We start from the raw sequence: 22,776 nt of genomic DNA, 5'->3' as shown, positions 1-22,776 counted from the left end.
TGAAGACTTTTGTTGTTCAGAGGGGGTGGGGTGGAGCAAGGAAAACCTTGTTTGTTACAGTTCAGTTCATGTTGAAATACTCAGTAAATTTACAATTGAGGTAATTCAACTTGTACTGTTTTGTTGGGTTTTTTTGTTGTTTTTAGAGGGGAGGATGGGAAAGAATGGAAGAACTTAATTAGTTCAGTTTATGTTGACAAGTAGGAAGGTAGCAGAACGAAGATGTCATCTGCATCCATTAGCATCTGGGTTCAAATCCCGCTCTCACCCATTCTCCCAAGTTTGACTGGAAAATCAAACTGAGCGTCCAGCCATTCAGATGAGACGATAAATTATGGTTCCGTGTGCAGCATGCACTTGCGCATGGAAACAGAACCAGTGGCAACGAGTGTTGGCCTCTGGCAGAATTCTGTAGAAGAAATCCACTCTGATAGGTACACAAATATATATGCATGCACTCAAGGCCTTCCTTAGTGTGTTGGGTTATGTTGTTGGTCAGGCATCTGCCTGGCAGAAGTGGTATAGTGTATATGGATTTGTCTGCAGTGATGCCACCTTGAATAACAAACTGATAATCTGTAGTAAATTTTGACAAATCAGGATCAACTGTTTCTTTGAGAGGGGAGGAGGGGGAGGGAAAGGAAAACCTTGTTTCTTACCATTCAGTTTATGTTGAAGACAATAAGTTCTATGACACTGACAGTCATTGTCATTCAGCATACTGGGGTTTCCAACTGAGATGAAAAGTGAATGGAAAAGGTGTGGTGGCTTGTATGCTTACCCATTTCCTTTCCCCAAAAACAAAAAATTCAGTGACTCGGGTTGAAATCATGGGACATACACTGCAGATATAGCATGATTTATTTTGTCTTTTAGTTAAGTGCTTTCCCTGAAGTTTTTTGCATTTGTTACGCCATAAGTTGTTAGTCACAGAGGGTGGTCTTGGAATGGCTTTTCTGTGTTTCAGGTAGGACACCACATGTTTTACAAATTGGTAGATGTTTCCTGCCCAAGTTACAAATAACCTTTGGAACAAGTCACAAATAAAAGTTATGAGAAAAGTGACTTAAATGTTCTGTTAAGACCTCCACTGGGGCCTTCATTGTCCAGGACATTGCAGCCGTCACCTCTGTAACATGAGTGCAACATGATTGAGTGATCCTCAGTTCAAGCGTAGGTACTCATTTTGCATGTTGAAATATTTTTTGTGTACTCTAATTGTGAGGCGTTTGTAATATTGCTTGCCTTCAGTAGTAAAATTTGAATATTTTTCTTGCTAATAGTTTTCAAAAGTTGAATTTACCTGTGGACACTGTTTAGTGGCAGATTATTAACATTTTTTACTCTGTCCATTAAAAATGTGCAACAGTGCATTTAGCACTTGTTCAGTTTGAATGGATGTCCTCAAGAATTATCATTTACTGGAAATAGATTGTTGTATTCAAATTGTACTGGTCATGAGATTTTTACGGTTTCAGTTGCATTGCCTATCAGTCCAAAGTCAGGGCTTGGGAAATTGTTCGTATTCTCATAGTTCAGGTTATGCACAAGAGGGGAAAGATCACTATACTGTCAGTATCCTGTGTAATTTGTATATAGGTTCAGGTACCGGACTGTTACAGTCCTCTGTAATGGAAATCTAAGGTTCCTTTACTGTTAGAACAAGATTGTTCATTTATTTTTCTAAACACAGATAAATATTGAGTTATCCTGTTCGTGTGATATTTGATGGAAAAAAAATCTAGATAATTATCTAATAAGTTGTCTGGATGCAGACTGGCAAAGTTTGCAAATCATAGGTATTGTGGATTCATACAATTTGAAGACCTGTAGGTCATAGTTAAAATGATTTTTTTTTTTTTTTTTTAAATAGTCAGTCTCCTTGCTATATTTAAGGAGTGGTGAACAAGATAACAAATCAGCCAGCTTTTTGAGACCCAAGATGGGGGAAATATCCACAATTTCCCCTTCAAGACGGAATGAGTAATGTTCACAAGGCATGGACATTCACTCCACTAGTCACACAGCGGAGTGGAGGGGAAGAAAGCTGAATATAGCCCTGTTGGGACCTATTGGGTTTGAACCCATTGGTTGCATAAATATTATCGTAACAAATCATGTGGTGTGCAAGACCACACTGTAAAGTGTAATCCACTTAACACGTGTCTCCAGTGTTCCTTAATATACAGAACTAAGTCATCTGTGTGCTGGCCCCGGTTGATGACTGGATGTATAAAGCAACATTTCTGATTGAAAAACACAGTGGATCTGTGCAGCATACTCTGGTGTTAGTTCTAAAGTGGAAAACATTGATTCATTACAAACTGATTGTTTCGTTTGTTCAGTTTGTCAGGTCAGCCTGGTGGTTACACGTCATCCCGTCATCCGGCCTTCCATTGAAGACGTATTGAGGTTGAGCAGCAGTCTCTGTAACATCTTCAGTGGTGTAAGTACTTCAGTGTTATTGTGTTATGTCAGTTTGCATCCATCAGACCCTTTCTATCTTTACCTTCCCAACCCTTCATCTGTACTCCCACTCTGTTCATGTCTGTCTGCCAGCAGTGATGGCCTAGTTAGTGTGCCTGATTAGGAAGCAAGTGTGCACAAGTTCAAGTCCCTCACAGGCACCAGGATTTTTGGCTCATATTTTTTATTCAGATTATTTCATTTGCAGGAGTCAGTGGTGGTTTTGTTTTTGAAATGTCATGAAATGTCTTGTCTTTACTCCTCTCTTGGTGCTAGTCTTTAGGATGAAACATCCTGTATACAGGATATTCTTTATACATTTAAAATCCATGGCATTTTTTCTATTTCCCATATCCTGCCTTGCAGTTCCATGTATGTAAATAGTGTCCTTCCCCTGCTTTTTGTCTTTTTCTGTCCTTGCAGGCTGCTGTACTGACCACTGTATAGTGTTTTGAATACCAGGGTGGAAACTAGTTGACTTGTCGGCTCTGTTTCTCAGTATGACCTTTCGTGAATTTTTGGCTCACATATTTTTGATTCAGCTATTTCATCTGCAAGAGTTAAGTGGTGTTTTTGTTTCTGAAATGTCCTGACACGTCTTGCTGTTAGCATTTTTTTCTGGATGGGACTCCCACTGTCAGTCTCTCAGCTACACTAACTCGAGTTGACTGCCGAAAATGTGACCATAGCTGAAACATCTAATTCAGTAGCAACTCATTTTTTCTCTTCCATAATACATTTTTCAATGTTAATAATCATGTAAATAAATTTTAGCTTTAAAAAAAAAAAAAAAAATTATTTGAAATTACAAGGAGTTGCACAGTAGAAATTATGTTTTGAAAATAGTCAGATAAATAACAAAATCCCCCTCCCCTCTCCTCCCCCCCAAAAAAGTTGGAAAAATAAGCAAAAGCTATCGACAGAAAAAGGAGCTTTTACAACCGTACATCTATGTCCGTTCTGTATTCTCTCAGTAGTTTCAAAAGAAGTGGAAATGCAATGAAAGTTAGGTTACTGGGTGAGTTGCAAGTTGATTACTGTGATTTCCAGCCTGTAAGACATAAGATTATACATGGTTTATAATCTGATCCCAGTGTCTTCAAGGTTGCATGTGCTTTGTTGGTGGCAGGAAACTTGATTCTGACTGCCAGTTGATTTTGACCGCCATTTGGTGCCACCTTAACAATCCAAATTTCATAGTTTGAATACATACTTAAACCAGAAATGCATCACACTAAATAACTGAAATTCTTCATTCTGATCACTTGAAAACTTAACACCAATAAATGTTAATTTCATGTTGCATCATTTATTTTAAACATTACTGGATTAAAACGAAATCACCTTCACCTTCACCTATCCCGTAGTCTTGTGGACCGTTGGGGCGCCACAGGTGATCTGGCAACCAGCATCCTCCAATCCTCTCGGTTTTCTGACCTGATTGTATCGCTCAACCTCAAGCCCGTCCATTCTGGGATGTTGTCCTCCCATCTCTTCCTGAGACCTCTGTCTGCCTCTCCTCCTCCCCGCTTGCACTGTGCCCTGCAGGAATGTCTTGGCAAGCCCTGATGATCTCATGACATGGCCATACCATTTGAGCTTGCGTCTCTTGACCAAGGTCAACAGGTCTTCATAGGGCCCAATGACTTGCTGATTCCGTTTCGAACTTCATTCGTGATATGATCTTTGTAGGAGATGCCCACGAGTCTTCGAAAGCATCTCATCTCAGTGGACTGTATTCTCTTTTCTATTTCAGCTGTTAAGGTCCACGATTCACATGCATACAAGAGTATTGATGTCACCAGGGTACGCATCAGTCCGATCTTTGAGCCGAGTGCAATGTGAAGGTGAAGGATTAACTCACTCAGTACAGCCAGTCCTCTCTTCTCCTCCACACAGACCCCTCAGATGTCCAGTGGGTGTCTCAATGATCCAACCTTCAGCTTCCGGCATCAGAATTGCGGTATTCTCTGTCAACATTCACCTCTTCAGTGTAAGAGCCTTCCGCTTGTAATATTTTGATGGTGGTAATTGGGGAGAAACGCTGTTAACGTCGTCTCTTTCGCTGTTCGTATGGAGAGATTTAAAACGAAATCACATATGATGCCAAATTTGTAGTGAACATGATTAGATTGCCATCTGGCATAAAGAGGACAAGCCCTGGTCAGCAGATGGACAGACCTGCCAATGTCTGAATCTTTTCGTGTGAATACACATGCAAAAAATCATTTGCAGACTGTCATGACCACAGTACTGGTAAGTTTTTTCATTGTATGGTTGTCTTGCATTGTGACAAGCTGCATAGTGCTGTGCTCATCATGTGCAATGGGTTGCACATGAATTTGTGCAGCAGTGAATACAGTTGGGTGATGATGCAGGTAACACCTTTAAGGAAGTTGATTTTTTTTTTTAAATATTTGAGAGTGGTGGTGTTAGGAAGAATTAGTTGTGGAGAAAAGGGATCTTAATTCAAGGTTAAAGGTTCAAATTGAAAACTATATATGTGGGGTAAAAAAAAAAAAACTTCAGTGGTTCCTTTACTTAGTTTTTGTACGAATCGTTTGAGACTTCTGTACTGTTATGGAACAACTGGCCTGGGCAGTTCGAGTCTTAACAGCAGCAATGTGTTCTGTCTGCCCCACCAGCTCGTACCTGCAACATCACATAGTAGTTCATTGCTGCAAAAACAAAAAGTTCAAGTGTAACCCACTTCACTCCAGGAACATAGGACAAAGTCTGCTGTGCAAGGCAGCCAGACCACGAAAACACTGCTGACCTTGTGTCCATGACATTGTCAAAGATCCTGTGAACCATGCTGGCATTTAGATTACGGAAACAAGAACATACCCACACAAGCCCATCTCTGAAAATGGAGTGGCTGTCTGAATGGTAGGGTGAAAATGGCCATACACATAAAAGACCAGTTGTACATGCAATGAATGTGGGAGTTGCAGCATACAAAGATAGAAAGGCTTGTATATGATTGCTGCTGATCTATGAGAAAGGACCAGCTCCCCACTCCCCCTGTCCTAGAGGTGAGTAGGAAGGGGAAGCGATCTCAGGCAACTGGCAGCTAACACTGATGTACAGATGGTAAGTTTGTACAGTTCAGATTGGCCCACAACTCAAGTTTTAACTGATCAAGTCTTTTTTTTTTTTTTTTTTTTTACATGTTAGCATATGTAGAATGGTCAACAAAAGTCATGATAAAGTTTCCATGTGAGCCAGCATTGGAGGGGTGCACTTTGTGCTGTATCATGGAAAAAATACAAAAAAAAAGTGTGGCGTATTATAACGACGCGCTCTCCCTGGGGAGAACAGCCCGAATTTCACACAGAGAAATCTGTTGTGATAAAAAGAAATACCAATACTAAAAAACTGAGGTGGTAAAGATGCCCTCATGACCAGAATTTTACAAGTATTTTATAAAGCCGTAATGTGAAAAAATCACCACTTTGTACGTTTTTATACAGACTTGCAAACACAGACTTGCAAACTCGTATTTTTTTTATATTTTTTTTTTTTATTTACCACAAAAACTTTATAACCATATGGAAGGCAATGCTGCTTGCACAGACCACCTTTCATTCAAACCACAGTAATGAAATTACCACTCAACACATGCGGATTAGTAAATAAGCAAGTATTACTGCTCAAGACATGAAAAATACTTAACAGGGAAGTAAAAATTATATTCATATGTGGCAAGCTTTCCTTTAAAGTTCATTTCAAAAAGCTTTTTTCCCTCTCGGTATAAAACATTTTCCTTTTCCCTCTCATTGTAAAGTTTTTCCTCTGTGTTTCGGGAAAAACAAAGAAAAATACAAACAATTCATCTCTTTATGGAAATAAAAATAAAATGCTGATTGGTCACACATAAAATGAAAATACACTTGTAACATATCCATGTCATTTTGAGTATCTAAGTAACAATGATGATAATGTTAACCACTAATCCAATTCTTTGTTGAATTAAAAATTGAGTAGACAGCACCATTGTTAAAATCTTGTAATATTTGTAATCTTGTATTACAAAGATGTGACTACACACATACATTGAAATAGTGAGAAAGGGCGATGTATACATGTACATTATTATTATACTTATTATTATACTAGTGCAGTGCATGTTTACAGTTTTTCCAGCATTGCTACTTCAGATGGGGTTTTGTACCACAAGTTCAAAAAGTGTTGTGAACAATATGCTAAGTACAAAAGTACAAAGTGATCGTTGAACAAAAATCAGTGTCACAGAAAATGTGAATGGGTATCGTTCCATTGGACACTGTTGGTCTGTCAAGTGACCAGTCTCCTTCAGTGCTGTGGTGGACAAGTAAAACCAGATTAGTGTTGGGTCATAGAGGGGAGGAGAAATAATTTTTGTAGCCAGGTTAGGAACAGTGTATGAAGGACGGCAAGAATGGCTTGCTGTCAGAACACCTGCACAAAATGAACTCTGTTCTCACAGCTATGGGTAATGCAGCCTGCATGAGAATTTTAAAATTCCAAACAGTTTCAGCAGAATAAGGACATAAGTAGCGAACAACCAAATCACATTAACAAACAGAACTGGTATTTATTACTGTCACTCTTGTGTAAAATGCAAGTATTCACTGTGAACAGCATTGACACTTTAAAACAAACACAGAAAAGACTTTCAAACCAACATCATGGAGGTATCCAATCACTTTGAAACATCACTGAAATATTTACACTTTCAAACGAACATAATGGAAATATTCAAACCTTCTGATATAAGCATCAAGAAGATAATTAAAAACTTTACAAATGAACATCATTGCGTAATATATCAAATAACTTTCAAACATGCTGGAAATCAAATTTAAAAAGACATTTCAGCAAAATAAGACCATTGAACCTGGAACATTAGTTAATATATATAATAAACATTTCATTTATGCACGCAAAATAACACATGACCCTCATTATCCTGAATGCATGAATAACTCAGTGCACACATGACATGTCCAGAATATCACTCAGCATACATGTGTGTGGAATGAGTGAATTATATTCCCACTTTAAGCATCAGGACAGCAGTCAAAATGTCACAAAAACTTTTTTTTTTAAGTGTATCATAGAGGTTTTTTGGGTGTTTTTTTTTTTTAAGTCTATCATAGGGTCCCAACAGTTCAGTGATTCACATCATCTGTCACATCATCTAACAGCCCCCTCTCGGAAACCCACAGTCAATACTTATGATATGAACCTTGTAAATCGATGTCTTGAAATTCAGTTATACAAAGTAAATGATAGGAAAAGGCGCAAGTTTTCTTAACCAGTTGAGTGCCAGAGAATTTTGAAAAAAAAAGGTTCTCTCCCCTTGCCAAGGACTTTTTAGGATTTAAGGGTAATTTTTGTTTCTAAATCTTGTACAAAAGCTATGGGAGATGCAGAAAGTATGTTTTAAAGAAAAATGCAGATTCTGAATCTGGGCTGCTTTCTCCAATCAGTTTGATTGTAGATAACTGTTCAGCTATTCCACTTCCACAGAATGGCATCCATAATGAAAGCAAAATACAGCTAGAAATGTCTATTGTCAGATTATACCTGCAGAAGAAATTGAAACAGGTTATTTAGTTTATAAAAACAAATCACACCTCGTGTAGACATGCAAGTGAATCACTGTCCCAACAATGACAAACGTGGGTATAGTCAATGAGTCGTTCACATTCTCAAACTGAGCAGGCAAGCTTTTTGACAGCTAAGAGCTTTCCCAAGTTAGAGGGGAGAGAATTTCACCCTCTAATTGCACATGGGCTGATTAAAGTGTCTGCTGTTCATCTGGTTTGTTTCCTCTTCAAACAAGTCAACCATCTGATTCAGTGACAAAAAATATTCAAACTAAAAGCACATTTCAAGTCCGGTGCACTTTCAACCCTACGTTCATGAAAATCGTGGAGCTTTGGTCTTTTTCCAGCGGTATACATTGAAATAATTCACTGACATCCAACTGCCACACAACTTCAACACCTACTGGCTGGCATTCGACCTATCGTCTTCATCACTCTTCTCCCAGTCATTGTCACCTGCTCAAAAACCTGTCCGATTGGATACATGGATTGAACTTGCATCGAATGGGCTGTCAGTTTCATCACTTTGTCATTCAATTTCATGTTAAAACCAATCATCAGACAAGAGATCCTTCATCTTTATTGTTGTCCATATAAGTTCAGCTTGCACAGTTGTGTAAATCTACTGACTGGGGCTATTTTCTTGACTGGACAAAGTTTTTAACGTTTTTTTTTTTTGTATGTGATGCAACCCTTCTCATGTGCGTTCCATGTGGTCCAGTTGTCAAAGCATTATTGAGAAGAAAGGGGTTTTATACTTGACATATGCTCGTTAGTATTTTTATAGTCCAGACACATCAGTTTAACCAGTCTGGTTCAAACTGATAACATATGCAGGATGTCAGTGGACATCTTATAGGCACTCAACTGGTTAACATGAAGTATAATAGGAAACGTCCACTTACACAATATGCAAAAACATTAAATTTATTTGGGGTAGCGATAGAATATACTTCAGAGACCACATGACCTGTTCAGTATTTGATAACTGCCTCTTCATAAGTGGGCAATTTTGTGTTGGACTGCAGGTTAGAGACAAAAGAAATGAGTATTCTTGGCCCTGTATGTTTGTGCAAGAAATAAAAACTCATACATACCAAATTGGTTTTTTTTTTATGCAGTTTTTGTTGTTTTTTTAATGGATAGGTAAGGTCAAATTTGATAAATAATAACCAGGAAAACAATGTGGTCATACAGACTCGCATAATGAACTTAAAATTGCACACTTGGAAATTGACTGAAAAGATACATCCCAAGATTGTTAATAATATCAGTAGTACATTAATACTTGAGGGAAAGTTGTTTTCCAGTAGCCACAATGATTGTATGAGAATCTGCAAATAATCAGTTTGTCACTCAATGTATAAGCAAGATCTGTTTTCATATGTTACCTGTATAGTCATGTTTTCCTCCTTGCTTCAGAGGGTTGTCAGTTACCTGCCCTGTGCTAACTGTAAATAGAATTGAGACAGCTAATTATGTCTAGATGGGACAAAAATAAAACCATAATCTTGGGGGGATTTTGATCTTTAAAGAATCACAGATATTTAAACAATGTGGCAAGCATCTGGCAAAATTCATGTACAACTTCAAAACCAAGCAGAACAGTAGAGTTATTGATCACTTCAGATGACAGGCGAGGTGTTTGTGACTGGGGAGTACTTTCTGTTCTTCGCCAGGGCCGCTCTAAAGACGGCCACAGCACCCAGGGCTGACAGTCCCGTCATGACGTAGAACATCTTTTCCCAGCCAAAGTGGGAGGACACAAACCCCACCAAGGGGCCCTCCAGGCATGACCCCAAACTCCCAAACCCTGGAACCAACAACATAGACATGGATAAAACCCTTTTTTTTGGGGGGGGGTGTATGTTATACCACTGATTTTATGTATAACTAATAGCATGTTTGACACTGCAAGGCTGCTGTTTATTTTCCCAACCCAGTTTTAAGGATAATCTGTTACAATATATTTCCACTCACCGTTAACAAAGCCTATTGTTGCCCCAGCAGCATTTCTTCCATCTTGATGGGCAATTTCTGCTGGTATAGCACCACCTGACAAAAATAAAAGAAAATCCTGGCTCAGATTAAAAAAAATAAATCATTTGGTGAAGTATATTTTCCATGTAACTTAAATTGTGAGGTATCATTTTTTTTTTAAGGATATTTTAAAGCAAAATTCATCTGGTTTGTTGCAGTGGACATACAAGTGAAGAGGCATGGATGGACAAGAAATGCAGCAGTCCGAGGGGAATATAATTATTAAACTATTTGGATTTTTTAAAATAAAAGAATAATGAATAACAACCTTGTGTATCATACTTATTGCAGTAAGATTGAGAGGAAGTGGGAACATGAACAGCAACAAATTGTGAAAAGATGAACAAGAAAAGTGAAGGAAGTTTCGAATGGATGAGTATCCCCCCAAAAAATATAAACGGCAGCTGCCATCTGCAAACTGGAGATTTGTTCATGCCACCCCCTAATAACAGCAAAAACTTAAAAATCATTCCACCCCCAAAATAGAAAATTTATGCATCCAACATCAGTTAGCTTTGTCAGTTCTGTACAAACCAACAATCCCATGACATCTCATTGTGTAAAAGTCTTACTATATGTAAAGTAGGATATATAGGCCTGCTTCTATGATTTAACTTCACCACATCACTATGGCCAGTAGACATACCCTCCCCTCTTTCCATGGGAACACTGCCCTCCTTCCACAGACAGTGCAATTACCCACCCCTGCATGAACTTCCCCAATTAGGAAAGAAGCCAACAGTAATCCTTCTACATGGTTCTGGGAACTGAAAGAACTGGAGTGGTGGCCTGGTGTAACACTTCCACCAAGGATGTGAACGCAAAGGATTAAATCCCACACTTAACTGACAGGGGGATGGATAAACAAAATCACAAGCTCCCCTGTTCAGTTTACTGCATCAACAGGAAAGTAGGGACTCCTTATGAATACATTGGGGACCCTATTAAGGAGGGCACTTCCCCACATGGCCTCAAAAAATTCATAGGTGCAACTGGTGATATAACACACAAAACCAAACCTGAAAGGCAAGGGTCCAGGGGCATCATCCCTATTGGGGGCTCCGGAAGAATTGCCCCCTGCTGAGGGAGAGAAATTTGAAGGCAGTTTCAATACAATTATAAGGGCAAAAGTGACATATAACTGATTCCCTGAACGGGGCTGAAAAGTGAAACTTTTGAAATATTAGGTGAAAGTCACTTGTTCTCTATTTGCTGCATGTCCTCCCTTTCCCTTTCATACACACCCTGTGACCTGCTCAACCACCATCCTGCATTTTAACTTCATGTGTGTGCATGTTTGAGAGGATGGTGAGTGATGTGACAAAAAGGTGTTGCAAGCAGCTGTCATATCTACATCATGGTTGTATGTAAATGGGGGTTTCTGCACTGTACTTTTGTTTATCCGATCCTACACTGACCTATAGCACTGAAGTTTGTGCATCCCTCTTCATTAATCTTTTTGTTGTTGTGTTTACTTTATGCCAAAGTACTGGCTGTCAACAACTGTTCTCCATGGGGCTCAACTCCAGGCTGTCCTTTCTGAATCTGTCCAGCTGCTCCCCCGTCTCTTCAGCTCTGCCTCAGTGTACGCCTCCAGCTGTTTCTGGGCTGTCTTGTGACAGAAACCTTCAAGTCTAACATTTGGTGCTGGGGAGTGTTTTTCCTACAGGAACTTAGTAGTGAAAGAGTTAAAAAGGCTGTTTGTGCCTTGTCTATCCTGGTCGTGATAACTGTGTAATGGCCCTTCACTTCCCAAGTACACAAAGGATTCTACATCCTAGACTGGGTCTCCACGTACTGTGACAGTCGGGGCCAGGATGTTCATGAGTTTCATTTTCCTCTTGTTGATCTTGATTCCTTTCCCACTTGATGATGCTGCCAGGCCAGAGGTCTTGTCTTGCATCCGGTTCCAGTTGTGTGAGAGGAGTGCCAGGCCATCAGCAAAGCTGAGGTCATCCAGCTGTGTCGGGTGTATTCAGTTGTTCCTGCCTGCCATGGTGGTCTTCCTGATCCAATCAATGATCAGGAGGAAGAGGAAGGCAACAGCAGACGTCTCTGACTCCAGCTTCAATCTCAAAACTGACAGTTTGCCCGCATAAGCTTCCTACAGGTTGTATCTTGGTAGGTATGCTGGACTCCGGAGGTTAATGTTTTGGGCTACTCCATAGAGCTTTATGAGCTTCTACAAACATTCTCTACACATCAAATGCCTCCTCACAGTCCATTAAAATAATGCAGAAAGGTGAGTTCCACCCCAGTGACTGCTCCTGTCTGATGTGGTCAGCACTGGATCTGTTCCTGAGAAAGCTTGCTTCTTTGTCTACAGTCAGAGCACAGAGTGAGCATGATCCTGGTTGCTGCAGTCCCTAAGATCTCTCTTCTTTGGCAGCTTGATGACCATTCCTTACTTCCACTCAGCGAGGGATTGTTCCTCTTCCCACATCTTGCTGAAGAGGCTGTGTAGCATGTTGATGACCGTTTCCATAACAGCATTGATGACTTTTGCCGTTACCTCGTCTGGCTTTGTTGGCTGTCTTGGTCTCTGCCTTTCACAGTTTATAGCTGTTGATTGGCAATTCTGGGTTTGGAATGTCAGAATGCCTTTATTATCTCAGCAGAGAAATTAATGTTTGGTGGTGCTTCATGTGCCAGTCTGTTCATGTGATTCCTTGAAGTGTTCTGCCTATCTCTTTAGCTCTTCCTCAGTTTTCTTTTCTTTTCCTTTTTTACACTCCTCACCCTCAACCTATTACCTCCATCAACAATCAGTTGTGTGTTCATTATTGCCCTCTTGGATTGACTACAGACAGACCTCACTGGCATTATGTTTTCTGATGAGCAAGCCCTGGCAGTGAATTATTTACTTTTGTCAAGAACACTGACCGATACATGATATTCAGCAGCAGCATCAAAATTATGCGGTGCCCCAACAACTGTAAATGTGGAGTATATGGTGAGTTGCCTCACACTTCCAATTTCATTTTATGCTTACCCTGCCCAACAATAGATTTTATTTATGCAATATCAATCTACACAACAATAAAGGAGTATTTAAAAAAAAAAAAACACAAAAACAAACAGATTCCGTTGATGAACGAAGAAGTTGCACCCATGAAAGTAAAAAGTCCATGTGAGGGGCTGAGGGAACAAAAACTTGGTCTCCACCTCCACATAGGAAGTTTGTCCTAGGGAAGAATGAATCCCAACCACCTTCCCAAGGCCCTGTAGAGACAGAAATCTGGGGCTTCCCATACAACAAGTTCCGAAAGCTACAGGAACTCCAAGCCTCAGAGACAGTTCTTTTTCTATTTTTGGGTTGGTAAAGAAAGTGTCAGCGACTGATTTCAAGAGACTTACCCAGTATTGTGTCTGGACCAGCGTTGAACGCCCCTGCCAGTGCCAAGAAGAGAATATTGCAGAACATGCCCCAGGACCCGGTCAGAGCAAAGAGGATCAGCGCTCCCCCTGACAGCACCATCGACACCCCTGTGCCCAGCAAGCTCTGACCTTTGAACAGTCTGAAAATACAACATGTACAGTCAACCCCTCAATGTAACAATGGATCTCATTTCTCTGTGGACTGAAAACTATGCTTCATTAGCAAAAACTGGACTTTATCAGTGTTGACCATAGAGCAAGGATGGTGACAGAACAGGGATTTAAAATGGATTTGACAGTCAGTATAAAAGATGTGTATTAAAATAAAACACTGGGGCGAAGTGGTCAGCACTAAGGGCTTGGGAGATGCAGGGATTTCGGCCTATGGCTGGCTCTACATGTAAATGTATAAGCAGTTTAACAATGAACACAGGCAAATGTAGCAGTTCAAGAACAAATTAAGGTAAATTTAACAACAATCCTAGAGAAACTCGGGTAAATGTAGCAGTTAACAACGTACATAAAATGGTACATGTCTGAATGAGTGTGTGCATGACTGAAACCTAATTGAATGACACAGGAAACGAATGATGAGCGCCCAATGGCAGCAGTCAGTTGGCTCTAACCAGGTAGGCAACCTGTTGTGCAAATGACTCCTGTCTTTGTAAAGTGCTTAGAGTTTGGTCTCTGACCAAGATAGCGCTAGCTATGCTATTATCCGCATGGTCACCAAACTCCGGTAAATGTAGTAGCTGTTCTTGAACAAAGAGGCAAATGTAATATCAGTTCAACAACATTCCCAGGTAAATGTAGCAGCAATTCTGTAAGGCAGAAAATGACAACAACAAAAAAAGAAAAAGAAGCTAGACCTGTTACCATTACAAGAGTTGCATCCACAGAGCATTGAGATGCTGCACCCACCTGTCCAGTACCAGGCCGATGAGTGCTGTTCCCACCACTCCCCCCACTTCAAACACCACTGACAGCAAGCCTGCCGTGGCCGTGGGGTACCCCAACTGTAAATAACACATCAACTATTGAGAGAGAACAGAAATGAGAGCAAGGAAATCATGCTCCACCCTATCCTGCCTACTACCCCCTTCACCCAGCCCATCACTGTACCATAACACATTGAAATGGTAGTTTACAGTTTGTAGTCTACAGTGCTTTAATTACATGCACAAACACATGAGCAAGGCTCACCCAACCAATCGCTGTGCCATAACACATTGAAATGGTAGTTTACAGTTTGTAGTCTACAGTGCTTTAATTACATGCACAAACACATGAGCAAGGCTCACCCAACCAATCGCTGTGCCATAACACATTGAAATGGTAGTTTACAGTTTGTAGTCTACAGTGCTTTAATTACATGCACAAACACATGAGCAAGGCTCACCCAACCAATCGCTGTGCCATAACACATTGAAATGGTAGTTTACAGTTTGTAGTCTACAGTGCTTTAATTACATGCACAAACACATGAGCAAGGCTCACCCAACCAATCGCTGTGCCATAACACATTGAAATGGTAGTTTACAGTTTGTAGTCTACAGTGCTTTAATTCCACGCACAAACACATGAGCAAGGCTCACCCAACCAATCGCTGTGCCATAACACATTGAAATGGTAGTTTACAGTTTGTAGTCTACAGTGCTTTAATTACATGCACAAACACATGAGCAAGGTGTGCATTCATCATCACACCAACATTTAATCAACTGCAACATGGGCACACACACACACATCCTAACCCACCACACACACACACCCTAACACACATCTTAATCTAACATACACTCACACCCTAACCCAACATGCATGTATGCATGCAATATCTCTACAGATACGTACAGGCACATGTCTTACAACATACACATGGAAACTTGTATATAACCACAACAAGCAGACACGCATACATCAGCGTATGCAGACAGTTAAACCAGACACACACATACACCACTGTATAATACTATGAAGACATTCACCAATGGACAGGTAAACAACTCGCCAACATGGCTGTATGAAGATATATATGTTTACAACACACACAGGTACATGACACCCTGAAGACCAGCTGACCAACAGACACGCAATCACAATATGAAGAACAGTCCACTAACAGCTGACTAAAAGACACACAATCACAATATGAAGAACAGTCCACTAACAGACACACAATCACAATATGAAGAACAGTCCACTAACAGCTGACTAACAGACCCATGAAGAACAGTCCACTAACAGCTGACCAACAGACACACAATCACAATATGAAGAACAGTCCACAAAAAGACAGGTACAGGACAGTATGCAGAGCAGTTCAGAAACAAGCAGGTTTTCCCCACCTGTTGCAGGAGGTACATGGGCAGCCACATGTACATGCTGTATCGCACCACCTTCAGACAGAACATTCCCACTGCTGCCTCCATCACCATCCTGTCAACACACACACCATTACCATCCTGTCAACACACCATCACCACCCTGTCAACACACACACCATCACCACCCTGTCAACACACACACCATCACCATCCTGTCAACACACCATCACCACCCTGTCAACACACACACCATCACCATCCTGTCAACACACACACACACACACATCATCACCACCCTGTCAGCACACACACACACACACACCATCACCACCCTGTCAACACACACACACACACACACACACCATCACCACCCTGTCAACACACACACACCATCACACCATCACCATCCTGTCAGCACACACACACACACACCATCACCACCCTGTCAACACACACACCATCACCACCCTGTCAACACACACACCATCACCATCCTGTCAACACACCATCACCACCCTGTCAACACACACACCATCACCATCCTGTCAACACACACACCATCACCACCCTGTCAACACACACACCATCACCACCCTGTCACACACACACCATCACCACCCTGTCAACACACACACCATCACCACCCTGTCAACACACCATCACCACCCTGTCACACACCATCACATCTGGCAGCACACCACCATCACCATCCTATCAACACACACACCATCACCACCCTGTCAACACACACACCATCACCATCCTGTCAACACACACACCATCACCACCCTGTCAACACACACACCATCACCATCCTGTCAACACACACACCATCACCATCCTGTCAGCACACACACACACCATCACCACCCTGTCAACACACACACCATCACCATCCTGTCAACACACCATCACCACCCTGTCAACACACACACCATCACCATCCTGTCAACACACACACCATCACCATCCTGTCAGCACACACACACACACACACACACCATCACCATCCTGTCAACACACACACCATCACCATCCTGTCAACACACACACCATCACCATCCTGTCAGCACACACACACACACACACACACACCATCACCATCCTGTCAACACACACACCATCACCACCCTGTCAACACACACACCATCACCACCCTGTCAACACACACACCATCACCATCCTGTCAACACACCATCACCACCCTGTCAACACACACACCATCACCACCCTGTCAACACACGCCATCACCATCCTGTCAACACACCATCACCATCCTGTCAGCACACACACCATCACCATCCTGTCAACACACCATCACCATCCTGTCAGCACACACACACACACACCATCACCACCCTGTCAACACACACACCATCACCACCCTGTCAACACACCATCACCACCCTGTCAGCACACACACCATCACCACCCTGTCAACACACACCATCACCATCCTGTCAACACACCATCACCATCCTGTCAGCACACACACCATCACCACCCTGTCAACACACACACCATCACCATCCTGTCAACACACACACACACCATCACCACCCTGTCAACACACACACCATCACCATCCTATCAACACACACACACACCATCACCATCCTGTCAACACACCATCACCACCCTGTCAACACACACACCATCACCACCCTGTCAACACACCATCACCACCCTGTTAACACACACACCATCACCATCCTGTCAACACACCATCACCACCCTGTCAACACACCATCACCACCCTGTCAACACACACACCATCACCATCCTGTCAACACACCATCACCACCCTGTCAACACACACACCATCACCATCCTGTCAACACACCATCACCACCCTGTCAACACACACACCATCACCATCCTGTCAGCACACCATCACCATCCTGTCAACACACACCATCACCATCCTGTCAACACACACACCATTACCATCCTGTCAACACACACACCATTACCATCCTGTCAACACACACACCATCACCATCCTGTCAACACACACACCATCACCACCCTGTCAACACACACACCATCACCACCCTCTTCAGTCTGGATGGGACAGCTGGTTTGGACATAAAACAGACAATGAATATCATGAGACTGACTCTTCCTGCACAAAGTCCTTCCCTCCTACAAAACAAAACCTGATGGGGTGCATTCCCAAAGTATAATTATAATAAAGCAGTTCAGCCACTTCAAGTATAATTCCTTATAAAACCATCATAAAATTTTCTAAATTATAGGTAGTTTGTAAAGTGTGCATGCATCGCAATATTTTCCACAACTGCATGAACTAGTACAGCTCAATACAGCTTCACCCACTCATAATTCCCATGCACAAACAGAAGGAAAAAAAAGAGTGAAGATCCACATACGGCATTTTCCACAGCTCCCTTATAGTCACCACCTGACCGCTGGCAGCTTCCTCTGCTTTTGGCTTCTTGGAATCCACCTCTGCTGACAATACCGTAATTCACAATCAGCAAAAAGCACAATGAATATCTGCATTGCTCTCTACAGGCCACAGTATAAAGGAGCTTTGCTTAAACAACAAATCTAAGTTTACATATTAATATCTGCTGCCACATTGCTTTCGTCTACTTTATAAAAGAAAAGGTGAGGTGCACACAGAAAGTAACTGGGGAAGGAGGAGGGGGGAAGAGATCCAGAAGACTACAACCCCGCTGCTGTTTCCCAGTGACAGAGATACTGCTTCAGAATCTCTCCAAACACCTGGCCTTTCAACCACTCAAACATCATCAAATATTTCTACTCTGCCTTTCTCTGACAATGTTTACAGCTCTCCATGCAGAAAGCAGCTGACAACAGACCATGTGACACACAATTTGCACACATGATGGCAACTGTTTCTTGATGTCTGCACAACTTTCCTCTTTTCTACACTAGACAATGTAAATATGTAAATATACAAATCGAGTATCTTACACTGCCCTTGAAACACATGATGGTTGCCTAAGATTTATTTATTTCTAAAATCATATTCAAATGAATTTTATAACACCTGACACTTCATTCTTCATCCTTTCAGAAAGACGATCACACCACAAAAATAACCAGCAAATTTATTTTGTTACAGTGTCTATTGTAAAGTGGATGTGTGTGCTGAACAAATGTTATTGATCCATGCTGTGGGTGAGACAATAAAAGAGGTTAGTTCTAATGGCAACCAAAAGTTATTTTGATCTTACCTCAAACACTGCATGCGGACACACCAAAACATGTCCTGTCACTGGCGAGTTCATTTCATCACTATCTTTTGTAATCACTCTGACAGAGTCCCTGGTATCCCCATGAGCGTCTCTTACAAACAGTGAGTCAAAGAGACAAGAGCTACCCTATAATTTAGCAGCAGAAGATAAATGTTCAAGGCTGCATCCTAGGCATGCTGTGGTCTTCTAGCGTGGGTAAACATTGGAAATGATGCTCCCTTGCTTACGCAACTCTGAAGTGGGTTATTCCATGAAAGAGGGGATGCGGGAGACAACACAGGTTGCTAAACAAAACCTGAACCAAATTGAATCATCTTGCTTACAGCCCAGACGACTGCAAGAGGCTATCACAGGACTGAAAACGTATGAAATTTTCAAACCATAAACAATGTTGATTAAAAGTTCATTGAAAGTAACCTAAAAAGACCAACTCAAAGTGAAGTCCTCTCAGTGTGCATGCATTAACACCATTAAAAGCCTCCCCCTCTCTCATGCTGACCCTAAAGGCACCACCATGGGGCAGACAGCACCACTTACTTATTTCCTTCACCGTGCTCAGTCCCGCTTCCTCTGCTGTCATGTACAACATCAGCACCACCACTCCCGCCACCATCTGAAACAATAATAATGATGATGAATGGCATCTGTATAGCATGTAACTCACTTAAAGTTAGACTGAACACGCTAACAGTCACCCCATTCACGAGCAGCCATGCCTGAAAATGATTCACTACACACGCACACACCTCAATTTCACAGTGGAGGAAAAAATCACTACACCTATTAGAAAACATGAGTCTTTAGGTAAAATTTGCAAAAAGGGAGTGTTGGTTTGTGCCGAAGACCGACAGGCAGAGAATTTCAGACAATGGGAGCACAAAAACTAAAACTGCAGAAGCCGTAAGATCTTTTAAGTTCATTTTGGGTACTTGGAAGATTTTTCCCCTGAGGACCACAGGGAATGCGATGGCTTGGATGTGACGAGTGCTTTAGACAGGGGAGGCGGAAGTGTCCCACCAAAATAGGCAAGGGTTGCCACTTTGTACAAGGATTAGGGAAACCGTTTCCACACAACCATTTCCAAAAATATAACCACTTAATCAACCACAGGGATTATGGTATAGTAAAAAAAAAAAAAAAAAAAAAAAAAAAGACTGTCTCTTTTGTACCAACAAGCATTTCTTATCATACAATTTTGATGAATACTGGATGTAAGACAAGAGCTCCATTGAAGTCTTCCTGTTTTGCCAAATAACCCTGACCTTTGAACTCTCTTCCTGCTTACCTTATCATCACAAAAAAGATGACTGGAAAAGTCTTATGCATACCTACCATCCTACCAAGTTTGATTCCAATTCTACTTGCTCTTGCTGAGAAAATAAAAACTTTTCACAGACTTTTACCACACATACAAACCGACAACCAAGACTAAGTGATAACATTGACTCAGTTCATTTACACAGTTGAGTCATAAAGGCGAGACCACCACATTATGCACAGTCTGAGGCACTTCCTTCGTCAGCACTAAAGCCCTACCAAAACATTTCATGTTCGCAAAATTAAAAAGCTAAAAATAACAAGAGAGGAGGAACATGTTTGACAAAAGAACGTAAATTTCTCAACAAGCAACGGCATCAATTTGACCCACAAAGTCAGCAAGGTGCTCACCACAAAGATGGAGGGCAGGAAGAAGACTGTTCTCCAGCCATAGTGAGTCTGGAGGTACACCTGCAACAGACACAACGCTCAGTGCTCTGTGCACTCCCTGTTCGTCACTCTTGTCACCTGTCTTCAGGCACACCATCTGGGGCACTGGCATAACCGACACTTCACTCATTCAGCCCTGCATTGCTCTGGCATCAAAACATGTCTCATTAAAACACTTTTCATGTTCCTACATGTGCATAAACCACAAAGGAAGGGAACTACCTTCTGCAGAATTTCCAGATGTGTCCACACATAATTTGAAGGAGGAAAAAAAAACCAAAAACAGTACATATTCTGTGTTTTTTCCATATCAATAATGGCATGGAAGACTGCCAAGATTGTAAACTTCCCAGGGTTAATGGGTCCAAGACAATAAGGTGAAAATACCACTTTATGTATTTTTATGTCTTCAAATTGACTTTTCTTTTTTCTTTTCTTTTTTTTCTTTTTCTTTTTTTAAAATCTGAGTTTTGTTGAAAAGAAAACGAAACCAACACCATGTAACCTGGTAACACAGTGTTTTAAAGAAATTCAAAGCACTGTTCACATCAAAAAGACAAGACTTAAAAGATTCAAGACTAAGGAATACAAGATCAAAGTATTGCATCTTATTACTTTTTTCTGCCACAAAAGATTTCTGTGTACAGACTTTTAGCTGCTCTCCATGCGAACAGTGACAGTGCAGAGCCACAATTTTTTTTTTTTTAAGAAAAAATACCACAGCTACCCCAGTTCATGTATTATTTCCATGACCTTGAACCTGAAAAAGCAGCATAAGAACACATTCCAGTTGCAATACAAGTATCTCAGTAATTCATATTGTATGTTCCACTGCATGCATACAATACACACACACACACACACACACACACACACACACACACACACACATAGTAACTTACAGCAAACATGGTGGAAAGGATTCCCCCGAAAGAAGACGCATGTGCCAAAAACGCCAAAGACAGAGTTGCGTACTTCCTCAGAAAACCATGACGACAGCACCTTAGTCACATTTGGCCAGCACTGGGACTACAAACAGTATCATCATAACATGTTGTTGTTGTTGTTGTAATCAATATGGACATCCTGAATATCTAAAAATATCCACGGTTACTGTAATCCGTGGGCACACTGTGTGTCAGTACCCAACTTTCATTCACAAGAATATCCACATGATTCGGATGGAGTTAACAGGACAGAGTGGGCACGAAAAACAGACTCAGAGTAGATTTTTCCTGTGTGGGAAACTGGGTTGCCAAGGAGATAACTGTGCAGTAATATAATCAGGAAGTGGGAATATGGGGGGAGGGGGGCAGTGTTTACAATAAGGACTCTTTAACCTAGTATGAATGACATGAGTGCAGTGGGTTGTTGTAAATGTGTGCTGAGGCACTGGGACATACTGTTGTGGGAGTCTGACTTATGTATTGGATACCTGAAACTGTGTGAACTTTGATATTGATGTAACTCCTATGCACACAATTATTACATATAACATTCCCCAAAACACAGACAATACACAACAATCTCAACTGTAACCAATCTCTTTATACATTTTCTTATCTATCACACTGCTGTCTTTGGTTCATGTTCGATAACTACTTGATTATAATGGTAAAATTTCATGACTGTATGACTGGTTATTTCTACTACTAAGTTATAAAAAAATTATTATTAAAAAAAAAAAAATCAGTTCCAGTATTGTGGATCTGGTAACAGTAAATGAAAACAATTTAGTATCAGATATCAACCACCTAGATCCCCTGGGAAAGAGTGACCATGATATGTTGGTTTTTCAGTTCCACATTTCATTGGTGAAGGAAAAAGCAGAAAAAAAAAGTTGGAATGACTTAAAGACTATACTTCACAAAACTATGAATATATATATATATACCAAAAGTGTCAAATCGACAGGAGAAAAAAAATCAAACCCTCATGGATTAACAATAAAATAATGAGAATCATCAGAAAGAAATATAAATTGTATAAACGTTTCTTAAGAACTAAGTCAGGTCACTG

General features: G+C 41.0%; 1 long non-coding RNA gene and 1 pseudogene across 2 annotated transcripts in view; one reads left to right on the top strand and one right to left on the bottom strand.

Moving 5' to 3' along the window:
• The first annotated feature begins 1,007 nt into the window (after window positions 1-1,007).
• LOC143299344 (uncharacterized) lies at window positions 1,008-10,463 on the top strand. The gene is made up of 3 exons (XR_013057513.1): window positions 1,008-1,173; window positions 2,346-2,446; window positions 10,259-10,463. It is a non-coding gene; the product is annotated as an uncharacterized LOC143299344 (long non-coding RNA).
• Window positions 7,822-22,776, bottom strand: part of LOC143299343 (uncharacterized) — a 35,603-nt pseudogene continuing 20,648 nt past the window's right edge. The window contains exons 6-14 of the transcript XR_013057512.1: window positions 21,660-21,786; window positions 20,719-20,778; window positions 19,588-19,663; window positions 18,196-18,274; window positions 15,827-15,917; window positions 14,400-14,494; window positions 13,458-13,618; window positions 10,041-10,115; window positions 7,822-9,873 (exon numbers count right to left, since the gene is read on the bottom strand). The product of XR_013057512.1 is annotated as an uncharacterized LOC143299343 (transcript). The remainder of the gene's footprint in view (window positions 9,874-10,040; window positions 10,116-13,457; window positions 13,619-14,399; window positions 14,495-15,826; window positions 15,918-18,195; window positions 18,275-19,587; window positions 19,664-20,718; window positions 20,779-21,659; window positions 21,787-22,776) is intronic.

Source organism: Babylonia areolata, chromosome 25 (genome assembly GCF_041734735.1).
Source record: "Babylonia areolata isolate BAREFJ2019XMU chromosome 25, ASM4173473v1, whole genome shotgun sequence".
Lineage (NCBI taxonomy): Eukaryota > Metazoa > Mollusca > Gastropoda > Neogastropoda > Buccinidae > Babylonia > Babylonia areolata.
The sequence above is the reverse complement of the archived record's forward strand: the minus strand, read 5'-3'. Positions and strand labels throughout refer to the sequence as shown.